Consider the following 13995-nt stretch of genomic DNA (forward strand, 5'->3'; position numbering starts at 1 on the left):
TGGTTTGCTCAGTGATTGACAGGTAATCTTTCTAGGTAGGATTTAATTTGCTGTTATGTTTCAGGTCAAGTTTAGTACTTTTCATCTTCAGCTGAAAGGTTTATGACGGGTGGGTATAGAGGACCTGGCACCTGCTGTTTTTCACTGCCAGGCATGATTTTTTCCCTCTTGCCTTTCTTCTGGTAATAGATCCTACTCCCTGGGCCATAACGAGACTCAGGACTGAAACTAGACAATCAGGGCACTCTATTCTTTTGGCCAGTATTAGCCCTGAGCTAGATAATCAGAGCTTTCTCTGGGATTGTATATAGAAGTTGTGAGACAGAAATTGTTTCCTCTAGGGTTGCTGAGCTGGGAGAATGAGAATATGGGACTTTGAGGTAGTGGCATCTTCCCAGCACACGGAGCTCCCGTCTGCAGAATGGAGCCAAGCGACAAGCAAAGATGATAGTTATAAAGGGGGTGGGGGTGGGAGGAGAGGAGATAAGAGAAATCCTGGTTCCAGTCACAAGGTCCTGGTTCTTACATGTTTTCATTTGACTTTGGAGCTTCCGTGGTATCCTTTCTAACACATGAATCCATACATTCTCCTTTTGCTTAAGATACTGTGAGTTGGGTTTTTGTCACTTGCACCTGAAAGAATCCTGACTATTCTACTAAGTTGTGAGCTTAGCTCAAGGACCAGAGGAAGGTGAGTGATAAAGAGGTGGGAAGTCTTAAAACCAAGAGGAGGGCTTCTGGATCCGTCTTGACTTGGGACCATAAGGATGGATTTTCTACCCAGCAAATGCTCCAGAAATAAGCTCCATTCTGCTCAATCATTCCGTCTTTCATGGAACAGATAATATAGTATTTTTCTCCGGATGATTCATATTTAGCAACATTTTTTTGGTCTTACCCCTATTCCACCCACTGGCTCTCTCATAAATAAATTTCTTCTCCTCCCCTCCCTGTCTTCCCCATACCTTCAAGTTAAGGCTCTCAAGTTTGTCAGTCCCTGACTTTGTACTGGTAGCGTGGTGACAAATTACTGCTCACACAGCAGCCTGTAGGTGGGGAATGGGGAAAACACCTACACAGAGGAACTCCTAGTAAACAGAGTTGTAATTGCCCAGAATGGAAAATGGCTGAGCTTTAAAACAAATACAACAACAACAACAAAACGAGAATGGTCAGGATCTTGGCTGACAAGCAGTGAATAGAATAATGCAGCTTTTGGTACCCAGAGGCACTTCGAGCTAAAGGAAATAGAGCACAGAATGAGTAAGCAGCAGACACGAAGTGGGATAAGAAAGAAATTGCTGGATTACTTCACTTATGCTCCAAGTGGGCTGCTGATAGGGAAAGAATGTGTCCATTAGACTAACGGGCAGATGTCCAGTGGCCTTGGCATTGGCCCGGAGGGATCGGATGGCAGGGGAGGTGTGAGCCGGTGGGCTGGGGTCAGAGGCGGCCTCTGCTGAGTCACCATGACCCTGCCTCTCACCACCCTCTGTGACATCACACACATTCTAGCCTCAGTCTCCCAGGGCCCTGTGTCTGGCTGGAGATCCTGGGAGCCTGCCCAGGCCACGGAGCTGAGTTAATCCAACTTGGATGATGTGCTTTCTACCAATTTCCTTTTTTGTTACCACCCAGGATGCTGGCCTTATTCACCAATAATCCCGTTCTCGTTCAAGGAAACCACAGAATCAGGGAGCAAGCAGCTTCGATGGCGCTGCCTGGGAAGGTGACAGTTGTGCCGTTCTTGCTCTTCCTGCCTGTGTGCACAGGGTTAGAGCACACAGTGCTAGAATCCCGGACATCCTGAGGGCCAGTGTGGCCCTCTGCCCTTTGCAGTGGAGGTGACAGCCTTAACTCTCAGACTTCAGGGTGTGACATTGTTCTCTTGGGCTGCTGATGCCCTGTCTTTCTTGACACACACACACGATGTCATTGAGAACTCACGCTGTGCACGGACTACGCTAGTGATAAGGATTCCAAGCCTTCTTTTCTTTTAAGTGTTAATGTTTCTAGGAGCTGATATTGCCTGTGGAGAAAGAATTTTCTGAACACCGACTCTCGGGATGCAGGCCATTCTCTGAACAAGCCTGTTTTTCTAGTCCTGTCTTGGCACCAATACAGCTTATCATCTCATCCTTGTCAGCAGATGCTTCTTAGCTGCACAAATATACTTAGAAATAAAAATACAGTCCTGTTGAAATGCCAATAATTGACAACAGCAGCCATCATCTTTTTGGGCTTTTCTGGCAAAACGTCCATGTTTGCTGCCTGTTGCCCCTAAGGGGCCAATGGAGAGAAACAACAGAAATCCAAATTCCCAGGGTGCTTCATGTGCCCTGGCAAAAGCAAACCAGGGCTGCTGGTAATTTCCATATCCCAGGTGGTCTCTGCCACCCTGGATGGCGGCATCACTGTTCCCAGCAGCACAGAGCCAGCGATCAGACAGTGAGGGCCTTCAGAAATAGTCTTGCAACGAGGCAGGCTTTTGCAACTCTCGAGGCTGCTCCAAATCCCAAAGATGGAAAAAAACAATCTGTATGTCATTATCCAGTCTCGAAGTGTTGTTGGCACATCTGACGGTCTACGTATTCTGAATCTTGCAGCCAACACTGGGAGAGGTAGGAAGTCTGTGGAGCAAACCTGCATGGACACCCCAGATAGAAGAGGTCTCAACTCAATCTTTCTCGCTTTCTTGCTCTCACTGACTCTTGATTCCACTCTCTCCTTCTACTTCTCTGGTTCTGCTTGAACACTCTCTTTCTTCTTCTTTTTTGCTCTCCACCCTACAGAAGCCCCCTCTCCACCCCTCATCACATTTCCAGATAATGGAATCTTCTGGAAGCTGAGGGGACACCGGCATGGACACTGCCGTACACATATGCACGTGGCCATGCCCCGAAGGAAGCACGAGCATCACCAGGGGTCCCCAGCATGCCCTCCCATGGGCCCCCACTGAGGGACACATCTAACTGTTCCTGGAGAAGTGCGGAATGCTGAGGCCAGTGGCTTACCAGATGCTGGAGGACAACTTCTTCAAACAGGGCCACATTTTTTCTTTTCCAAAAGGAAGAATGTGACAGCGGGCCCTGGGAGAGTTCTCCAAGCTATGGCAGCTTGACCAAAAAAAATGGGAATGACTCAAAGGAAAAAGATAGCGAAGAAAACTCCTTAAGTCCACAGCTGTAAATGGTCTGGGCCAGAAAGCTGTCACTCCACTGGGATAAAAAGGAACTTCTTTTTTTATCCTGTTCACCCAGTGATTTATAGGCAGATCAGCTTTTCAGGTTTTCTGCTGGGAATTCTTTCCACAACCAAACAGCATCTTTGCTCCAAAGTGCCTTCGAGGTTAACAGTTTGTTGAGCACCATGTTTGTTTTGTGCTTGACCTATGACTGCTGTTCTTCTTGGGGACAGTACTGTCCCTTGTGGGGTGTTTGGACAGCTCGTGGTTGCTACAGCCATTTAGTGGGAGAGGCTGTGCTGGGTGTCTTACGATGTGCAGGAGAGTTCCAAGTAACAAAGGATTTTTTTCTTGAATGTCCTACTGAACTAACTGTATTACAAATAAAAATTTGTAGTGAAAAGTTTTGAAAAGCTTTTACAAGGTTGTACACAAAAGGTCCAGGATGCAAATTGACTAGACAGAGGGAACCTTAAATGGCATAGTTTTCTCAAAATTATTAAATAATTTATTCACTTTATGCAGTCTGCCAGTAGAATGTATTACGTAAGATTTCCAACTATACACTTAATTGAAATGATTTCCAAGTGGTTCTTCTGGTACCAAAAGGCAACACAACTGGTTGCAAATATATAGAAGAGATGGAAGATTCTTCTAAACAAAATTAGAATCAACTGTTATAAAATAGTAGACATCAAGGAAATATTGTGTTATTTCCTCCTACATGTTTTTAAATAATTTTGTAGCATGATAAGAAATTCATTTTGTGAAAAGTGCATGTTAAAATTATTTTGGGGTTCTTGTCTCTCTGTCTGACACTGAAACTGCCTTCAGAGGTTTCCCACATACTTCCTGATTGACTACTATTTCTTTTTCCCATTCATCATCTCTTTTCCATTGTTTATCCAAAGGATATGGTTTCCACAGCCTTTTAAAATTCTGGAGACTGTATGTTTATTTGCCTTGAATATAGTGGGCTATTAAGATGGGATATATATTTCTATTTACTTTGGTACTTCTTCATCCTGTATCATAACAAAAGGAATTACGTTGAAAATACACTTATAATAAAGCCCAGCTCATTTGCAAAATTATGTTACTTCCTCTTTTTTGTTTGTGTGTGCTTTGACAGTCTTTGGCTTTTCTCGGTATGTTATTACTAAATCAATTTAATTTATTTCTCTCTTCTTATCATCTGTTAATAGGTCTTGGTTAGTTTTTAGTTTTCTTTTTCAGATCTTCATCTCCACGTCTGCTTTCTCATATGCCTGTGCTGCTTCTATCATCTTCTTATATCCAAACGTTCGTTATAAACACATGTAAGCATTTTACTACTTTATCATGTTTTCTACTGTGGTCACGTCTGGGCATCTGCATTGAAATACATATCATTTTATTTTAAATTAGTTTAACATCATTTCTCCTTTATATGACAGTTACGAAATTACACTTTTTTTTTTTTTTTAAGAAAACTATGTGTACAGATAAACTATTATCTGTTTACTTCATTTCGGGATGCTCAAAGGGATATGCATGTTTTACTAGACTGGTATTGTTTACTGGCAATTCTAAGAGAGTTTTCTCCAGTACATGATTCCCACAGGTGGCTGTCTTTCAGAATCCCCATGGAGTTTTCCAAGATGCAGCCGCCTACTTTTCACTTAAACCTGCTGACTGGAAGCTGAGGGTGGAGCTCTGATAACTGTGTTTTTAAAAAACTCCCCATTGATGACTCTGATGCACAGCTAGGGTTAGGAATCACATGATTATCACGGTTTCTTCATATTGTGGCCATTAAAATGTAAAGTCTTGAAGACAGGGACTGTGTCTTCATTCTGCAAAAGTTGCCTTATGATGCAAAATGATTTTGAAGATGTCTTCTCTATGCATTTTCCTGCTCTGAATGGTCCTCCATGCTTTTTTCCCCTTTCTGGCTGGCTGGTTAGAATGGAGATGACTCTTAGGATGATCTTGGAAGTCACCCAATGAAGACTGCAGCGTCCACCTCAGCCTGAGTCCCTGGATGACCACACAGAAGAGGGCTCTGACACAACCTGTTCGTGCACCCAGCATTGTTAAGTGAACAAGAAATAAACCTGTGTTGGAACTGTTATACATTTTGGAGTCTATTTGTTAGAGAAGTAGTCCTCTCCAATGCAAGATGAGAAGTGTTTTGTGGCTTACTGACTGAATAAATGAATAAATTTGTAACACGAGAGATAAAGTCCCAGGGATTTTTTGCATACCTCCTTTTGTTGCCATTTTTTATATTTGTAAGACCTTAGGTTGCATACTTTACTTAGAAGTTATTTGTCTTCCCAAATCCAATATTGCCACGTTTTGTTATAGAAACCACAATCTAGGTTCTAGAACCACCTCATTATCATCTGCCATGCTAACCACTCATTCTAAATACTAACAGCTATGTGCTGCACAGTGACGTTTCAGTCAATGACGGACTGTGTATACGACAGTGGTCCCATAAGATCAGTACCACACACCTGCGTGTGTAATAGGCTGTACCATCTAGGTGTGTAAATACACTCTACAATACTTGCACAACGGCAAAATCGCCTAACAACACATTTCTCAGGCTGTATCCCCATCATACATGTATCCCCTGTGCTTCATAGCAACCAATAAGGTAAAGAAGCAAGAGGCAAGCCCAGGACATCGGAATGTTTAGTTAGTTACGATTCACCTCCAACACCTCCCAACATTACCAAGGATTTCAAAAAGAGAATGCTCTATGCCATCCAGGAACTGACTTCTCATTTCACAAACTCAACAAAAGAGTATTGCTATCGGCAATCTTTGTCCGTAGGTAGGAAACTTCCATCTTTCTATTGATGCATGAATATTTACCTGCAAGGTGAAGAGCCCGTTCATAACCAATGCTTGAGCAATGTTTACTGTTCCACTAGTATTTGTAAGATCACGTGTGTCATCCAAGTCCTCTTCTAAGTGTCTCAAAGTACGAGGGATCACAGTGAAGACAAGTGTTCTTGCCAGAACTCAACATGGGAACATGGTAGTCCTGTTCACTTGGCATCATTATATATCCACAAATGCCCCTTCAGCACAGAACAGAAGACTATGAAATCATAGGCTAATGATTCATTGACATTTATCAATTTAGTATATTTTTTAGTGAAATCTGCTAGATGTTCTAGAAGATAAACACTTGATACATCAATGCATTCAAACTGATTCAAAGGACAAATCTCTTACTGATGATTTCAGATGGTGAAACTGATGAACTGGCTCGACTGACTTGAGAAATCTTAAATGTGCACACTTTCAAAAAATAATTTAAGTGGGAGCCATGTGTCTCCCTTTTATATATGAAATCATAGTTTTTAATTTTTGTAATAAATAGTATCCTAGCCTTATACCTTTTAGGATAAAGCCATTATGGATCTATATTTTGCTAAGGAGTTTTATTTTTGTTAGTTATATCTGTAACATGTTAAGAAAGAGCCAGGGTTCTGATTTTCCTATTCCTCTGTCAATTACTAGCTTCCTGAGATCAAAGAAGATGTTCTGAAGAGACATTTGATGGAAAATGTGCAGCCCCTCTATTACAGAGGAATTTGTTCACAAGTTTCCATGTGGATTTCCTAGTCCCAGTGAGCTGCTTGGTCTCAGGAGGCCTTGAGGTTTTCATCTTTTTCCCCAGAAAATGCAGGCCGAAACTGCCTGGACAAATTCATTTCCTTAGACCTTACCTTTCCTTGCCTGGCATTTCAAGGACAGCGGGGTAATAACACAGAGCAGGAAGCAGCTCTTACACATGGGGCAGATGGTATTTTCCAAAGATTACCACAGCACTATCTCCCATCACCATGCTCCTCTCCGCGATCTTGGCGCTCCGCCCATGGAGGTGTGCAATGCAATGGATACCCTTCCCTTGAGTCTGAGTGGACCCATGACTTGCTTGTAGTTAAAAAAATAGTCTGGAAGTGATGCCACATGGCTTCTAAGGGGTTGTCATACAAGGCCATGCAGCTTCTGCCTTGGCAGCTAGGACACTTCCGGAGCCCTTGCCGCCTTCTAAGAGCTACAGCGCACCAGGCTGTGCAGAAGCCCAGGCTACACAGAGAGACCACAGATAAGCATCCTGGCTGACAGCTCCAGCTGATGTCCCAGCCAATAGCCAGCATCAATTGCCAACATGTGAATAAAGACGCCTCAAGATGACTCCAGCCCACAGCTATCAAATTACCCCTAGTTGGTGACTTTCCCCATCTGAGGCCCCAGACATGATGGTGAAGAGTCAAGGCATTCCCTCTGTGCTCTAGCCAAATTCATGACCAATAGAATGCAAATCTTTTTTTTTTAGCTGTTAAGTTTTGAGATAATTGATCACACAGCAGCAGTAAGCAGAATACACCTAGACATCTACACCAGACACTTAGGGAGGAAAATGATCCAGAACAGGCAGATTGTAGATTAGACCCCTGATCTGGTACATCATGAGATAAAATGGCATTTGAACACTTCCTGCTCCACATTTTGAATTCTGTTGCCTACCAGTGCCTTAGGCCAGCCCTTGACCTTCAGCCTCATTGATGCAATGGTAGAGCCTGAGCTCATCTTATCAGTACTGTGTGCTTTTTCATATGATGCCTTTAGCCCTAATCACTGCTCAGCTGATTATCAAAACATGGATCTTCCACTAACTGGCAACCCAAAATATCGTCTCTCTAGTCTCTCGCCAGAGAATAAAGCGCTTTGAGTTTGAATTGACAATCCTTATCAAGTGCTAGTTGTAAGAAATAGACTTTGTAGAGGTTTTCCTGAAGGAGAGTTTTTATGTTGAACAACTGCTCTATTTTATTTTATTTTTATTAAAAGCCTGTGAACCTTATAACGGAATGTGTTCTCCTCTTTGCTTTGGCCAAGCAAAGGGAATTTAGAGCCAAATGTGTTTCCACTCCTGGGAACTATACAGATGTACTTCTGTCTGCTCATCTGACTCCTGGATTTATTATTTTGCTCACATTATTTTCCCTTTTTCCAGATTTTGACAATTCTCGGCTTATTCCCTTTGCATCATATAAAACAATAAGCCATTTCAAATCCTCTGTGGAATAGGCAATATATAAATAAAATAATAAAAAAGACGTCCCTCCATCGCCTGCCAAATCAAAAAAGTGTTAATGTGAATATAGATGTTTATTAAACATTCATCTGGGTTAGCCTCAAATCCAGAAAAAGTGATGTATGATCTAAGAATATACAATTGGCCGAGATGCACATGTTCACGTCATCCTGAATTGGACAGCACTGCTTGAACGGTATTCAGCACTGGCCACGAATAAATGAAGGGAGCACCTCCTTGGTTCTGACTTGCGTGTCAACCTCCAGAGCCACAAAGTTTCAGATATATTTTTCGCCTTTTTCCTAGACATAGAATTGAAATGGCTGATAGTTCTCTCCGATTATTTTGAAAAAGATAATTAGGGTCGAGAATTACTATTTCGGAGAGAGAAGTGGACATGTAGATGGCACATATTCTTTAGGTCTATCAGCTCCATCATTTCAAGTGAACACTACAGTGGATAAAATTGTACTGAAAGAGTGTCACTTGACTGTGACAGGTTTATCTCATTTTTCCTTATGGAAAGAAAAGTCATATTACTTTGCAAAAAGAAGATACAGAATTCCAGAATTATGGATTTAAAAGGGGCCTTAAGTCTATCTAGTTCAGTGGTTTTCGTATAATTTTTAGAAAGAAAATCCCTTAAAAAAAATAAACCTCACAAGGCTGGCCCCATGGAATAGTGGTTAAGTTTGGTGCATTCCACTTTTGTGGCCTGGGTTCACGGGTTTGGATCCTGGGCATGGACCTACACCACTCATCAGCCATGCTGTGGCAGTGACACATATAAAGTAGAGGAAGGCTGGCACAGATGTTAGCATAGGGCTAATCTTCCTCAGAAAATAGATTAATTAATTAATTAAATAAACTTCATGTGAAATCCTCACATATAAACTGGGTGAAGTAAAACTTCTCTGATTAAAGCAGGAGAAATGAGGAGCCTGTAACCCACTCACTCAGCCTCTCCCCCTTTGCCCCACATCCCCATCCTCTTGGAACCCAGAGGCTCCTTCTGGAACACAAGCTTCAGCAGAAGAAGGTTTAAAAACCAATGATCTCAAGAGAATGAGAAGACAAGCCACCGACTGGGAGACAATATTTGCAAAAGATATATCTGATAAAGGACTGTATGTAAAATATACAAAGAACTCTTAAAAATCAACAATAAGAAAACTAACAACCCAGTTTAAAAATAGGCAAGAGAACTGAATAGACACCTCACCAAAGAAAAAATATACAAATGATAAATAAGCATATGAAAAGATGCTCCACATCATATGTCATTAAGGAATCGCAAATTAGAACAACAATGGCATACTACTACACACCTATTAGAATGGCCAAAATCTGGAACACTGACAACACCAAATGCTGGTGAGGATATAGACAAACAGGAACTCTCATTCATTGCTAGTAGAAATGAAAAATGGTACAGCCGCTTTCGAAGACAGTTTGGCAGATTCTTACAAAACTAAATACCTCTTACCGTACAATCCAGCAATCATACTCCTTGGTATTTACCCAAAGGAGTTGAAAATTTATGTCCACACACCCACACACAGATGTTTATAGCACCATTATTCATAATTGCCAAAATTTGGAAGCATCCAAGATGTCCTACAGTAGGTGAATGGATAAACTGTGGCACATCCAGACAATAGAATATTATTCAGTGCTAAAAAGAAATGAGCTATCAAGCCATCAAAAGACATGGAGGGGAGCTGGCCCCATGGCCTGGTTGTTAAGTTCAGCACTCTTCACTTCAGCAACCCAGGTTCAGTTCCTGGGTACAGACTTACACCACTCATCAGCCACGATGCTGTGGTGGTGACACATACAAAATAGAGGAAGACTGGCACAGATGTTAGCTTAGGGTGAATCTTCCTCAGGAAAAAAAAAAAGATATGGAGGAAACTTAAATGCATCTTACTAAGTGAAAGAAGCCAATCTGAAAAAGCTACATACTGAAGGATTCTAACTATATGACATTCTGGAAGAGGTGGAACTATGGAGACAGTAAAAAGATCAGTGGTTTTCAGGGGCTTGGGAGGTGGGAGGGATGTACAGGAAGAACGCAGAGGATTTTTAGGACAGTGAAACTACTCTGTGTGATACTATAATGACGAATACCTGTCATTACACATTTGTCAAAGCCCATAGAATGTACAACACCAAGAGTGACCCCTGTGGCGAACTATGAACTTGGGGTGATAATCATGTGTCAACGTTGGTTCATCAGCTGTAATAAACGTACCACTCTGCTGTGGGATTTTGATAGTGGGAGAGGTTGTGCATGTTTGGGGAGAAAGGAGTACATGAGAAATCTCTGTACCTTTCACTCCATTTTGCTGTGAACTTAAAGCTGCTCTAAAAAATAAAGTCTATAAATAAATAAATAAAAATAAATAAAATTAAAATTTTTTAATGTAAAAAAGAAAAAAAAAACCCTGCTGATCCACTCCAATTATTTTAATCATTGGGAAAGAGAGGATCAGAGAAGTCAAGGAAGCAGGCCTATTGGATGCTAGAGCTGGGAGGGTTTTCAGACAGGGCGGCTGGGCTGGACTTGCCCGAGGTCACCCTGTCGGTAAGTAAGTGGCAGAGCTGGAACTAGAACTCAAAGAGCCCTCATTCCTGCCCCAGGGCTCAAAAGCTACACAAAGAGTTTCCTAACTTCAAGGTTTGTGAGAAACTAGAGGTGACTGCCAATGGCCTCGCCTCCAGAGAGATTTGAGAAAACTAAGAATTTTCCTGGAATGATTTAGGAGACATCCGGCTTTTCAAAGGTGCAGGGTGGTGTGGAGAAAGGATGGAGTGCTGATGTGGACGGCCAACTTCCAAGAGTCTCTTTAATTAAGAACTTTCACCAAAGTGTTAACAATGATTATTTTTGTGTGATGAATTTATGATTACTTAGGAAATTATTTTTCTTGGTGGTTTTTCGATATTTTCCAAATTCTCTGCCTGGGGCATGAATGACTTTTGTAATATGGTAAAGGCGAATGCTATTAAAAATACAAAATCAAAGTCCCTTTCATTCTTATTATTTCACAAGCTTTGTCAATGCCTGGACCAATAAAGGGGACACATAGCTGAGAATGGATATTCCAAGGAATAAAGAGCTTGCTGTAGGAAAATTACTTATTACTATTTTCATAATATTTCTATCATCCCTTAGGCTGGTCACATTTCTGAAACTCTTCAAGGCTTGTCAGTTCGGCAGTAAAAGGAGCTAACAAATTTGTCACTAAAACTTCCGAGCATCATTTTCTTAGCCAGAAATAACTCTGACATGCCATCAATAACTTGAGCTACATATCTCAGTACAAAAAAAGATCAGCTTCAAAGATTGGCAATACAGAATCCCCAGAGGACTTGCAGGTTGGAGTGCAAAGAAAGCACAGCATTAAGGCTTTCCTAGAAGGTGCTATGTGTCTGGCTTTCACTGAATGTGAAGGTAATGTTGTCTCACTCAAAGAGTAACATTTGTTATACCAAGAGAAAGAGTGGATGCTTCACCTGTCAGGATGAAAATGAATTTTACTTTTGGGGTTTAATTCATCACTATTGTTGAAGCCAATTTTAAAGAATAAACAAACTTCTCCTGCCAGTTCCCCCCTGACATTCATGCTTTGCCGTCCTCAGAGCTGACTCCTCTTCTGAGCTGGACCACGGAGCCCAGCATCTGTCTGCTTCCAGGTGCGAGAATCTGCAGATCCGACTTCTCCAGCGTCATGTCAATCATACAAAGTCCCAGAACCTAGAGCGAACGAAATCACTGGAGGAGTCGGTTGTCCTTCCCTAGATGAGTTTTTAAAGGGAGGTGCAGTTCCACTCATTCAACCTCTTGTCTTTCTTTTTGTAAGTATTACTTAAAAAATCAGTGGCAAAGGGCCACAGGCAGAAAGTAAGACATAAAAAGCCAACCGTTTGTGCACCCTGACTGCTTGGAATAAGAGCAGTTCACCAGCAGAGTGTCTGTGCAAGCCGTAAATCTTAAAATTAACATAACAAGTACCTATATAGATAATACAATAAAACCAAGTTCTCTGAGATGATAATTTGCTTCAAAAGGGGTGAGCTTGGGATGTTTATAATATGATGTTCACAATAGGACCCGTGTAGAACTTCGTGACTGGGGGTCTTTCATGGCAGAGGGCAGGAGGTGGGTGGGAGGAAGGTGTCTGCTCCCACCTGTGTCTGCCACATTGCGTGATAAGGTTACATTCCCACAAAAGTGCAATTTGATAAAACTTTCTGGAGGCAACATGTATCAAGAGTCTTAAAGATGTTTATATCATTTTACCCAGCAACGTATCCACTTCTAGAAACATATCCAAAGTCACAATCACAAGCCGGTAAAAGATCTATTAAAAGAATGCAAAACAAGCATGATTTATAATACCACAAAGGAGAAATCACTTCAGTGTTTAACAATATCAGATTTCTTGAATAAATGATATTATATCCTCATGAATGATTATGCAGCCATTTAAAATCTTATTTTTAAAGAAAGTACATGTGTAAAATCCTAATTAAAATTCATAAATACGAATATGAAGACAAATATATATACACACAGTATGGAAAGAAAAGAAAATAGCACCTAGCACGAATTGAGTGTTAGTCTAAGTAGGCATTGTTCTGAGAGCTGACTTGTATTAACAGGTAGGCGCTATTATGATTGGTGGTCTAGGTGCTAAGATTTGGTGCTCTCACCGCCATGGCAGCTGGGGTTCAGTTCCCAGTCAGAGAACCACACTACCCTCTGTTAGTTGTCATACTGTGGCAGCTGCGTGTTGCTGTGATGCTGAAAGCTATGCCACTGGGATTTCAAATACCAGCAGTGTCACCTGCTGGACATGGCGGTGGACAGATTTCAGCAGAGCTTCCAGACTAAGACAGACTTAGAAGAAGGACCTGGTCATCCACTTCCGAAAAAACTGGCCATGAAAACCCTGTGAATAGCAGCGGATCGTTGTCTGATAGAGCGCGGGAAGGTGAGAGGATGACACAAAAGGACCACGCAGGGGCGCTAGGAGTCAGAAGCCACTTCATAGGACTAACAACAAACTCTTAGGATCTCCATTTCATGGACCTGGACACAGAAACACAAAGCATTTAAGCAACTCATCCAAAGCCACACTACTAGGAAGTAGAAAGGGGATTTGAACGTGGAACTGGAGTCCTTTGCTCTTTGCCCTTACCCTATGTTGCAATAAGATACATCAAAACACCCACATGGTTGGTTAACTTTGGCTTGTTGTTTATTTCCTTCATAATATATTTTGTACTCTGAAACTATCTAAATTGAAGATATCATTTTCTGTAATCATAACTTTATTTTTAAAAAGAATAATTCTCTTTTCATGTCTGTCTGTATCTTCAGATCATGAGGTCCTTGAGATAGGAACTGCCTTACTAATGACGACTGCTACCATCACTCTTGGTGTGACCACTGGGTCACCTTGATGGAGCAGTCCCCAGGTGCCAGGGAGCAGCCCCGGTGCCTCACTTCACAGAAACCACAATGGAGGACCTACTACTCTCTCCCATTTGACAGATGAGGCAACTGAGGGCAACTGTGCATTTCTAGTGCTGAAAACAATGCCTGGAAAGTAACAAGTCCTCAATAACAGGTAGTGAAGCTAACAAATAGTAGCTTATCAATCCTCGGATGTGACCCAGTTCAGTGGGGTATTGCTGT

At 41.7% G+C, this 13995-nt stretch overlaps 1 protein-coding gene and 1 long non-coding RNA gene across 10 annotated transcripts in view; one reads left to right on the forward strand and one right to left on the reverse strand.

Annotated features, from left to right (window-relative positions):
• ESR1 (estrogen receptor 1) overlaps positions 1-13995 on the reverse strand; it is a 344709-nt gene that overhangs the window by 9159 nt on the left and 321555 nt on the right. The window lies entirely within an intron of this gene.
• Positions 1520-5297, forward strand: LOC106782930 (uncharacterized). Its single transcript, XR_001380339.3, has 2 exons — positions 1520-1729; positions 5131-5297. It is a non-coding gene; the product is annotated as an uncharacterized lncRNA (long non-coding RNA).

This window comes from Equus caballus, chromosome 31 (genome assembly GCF_041296265.1).
Source record: "Equus caballus isolate H_3958 breed thoroughbred chromosome 31, TB-T2T, whole genome shotgun sequence".
Classification (NCBI taxonomy): domain Eukaryota; kingdom Metazoa; phylum Chordata; class Mammalia; order Perissodactyla; family Equidae; genus Equus; species Equus caballus.